Source organism: Myotis brandtii, unplaced genomic scaffold, assembly GCF_000412655.1.
Source record: "Myotis brandtii unplaced genomic scaffold, ASM41265v1 scaffold357, whole genome shotgun sequence".
Classification (NCBI taxonomy): domain Eukaryota; kingdom Metazoa; phylum Chordata; class Mammalia; order Chiroptera; family Vespertilionidae; genus Myotis; species Myotis brandtii.
In genome coordinates, this window is record NW_005363729.1 from 390,247 (window position 1) to 390,509 (window position 263).

Consider the following 263-nt stretch of genomic DNA (forward strand, 5'->3'; position numbering starts at 1 on the left):
CTGGAGGGGAGACCAGGAGAAGCTGCCTGTGCCTGAGGCGGGGGCATCAGGGCCCCGGCCCTCCATGCGGGACGCGGGCACCGGCTCCTGGCCCTCGGGCCTCAGGCACACTGCAGTTCATACCGTGGCCATACTGGTCTCCAGTCACACGCCAATGTCGTGGGACTTCTCAGCCTCCGCAACCTCGTGGGTCAGTTCCTTGTCTCTCACACACACACACACACACACACACACACACACACGTGCACACACACACACACACA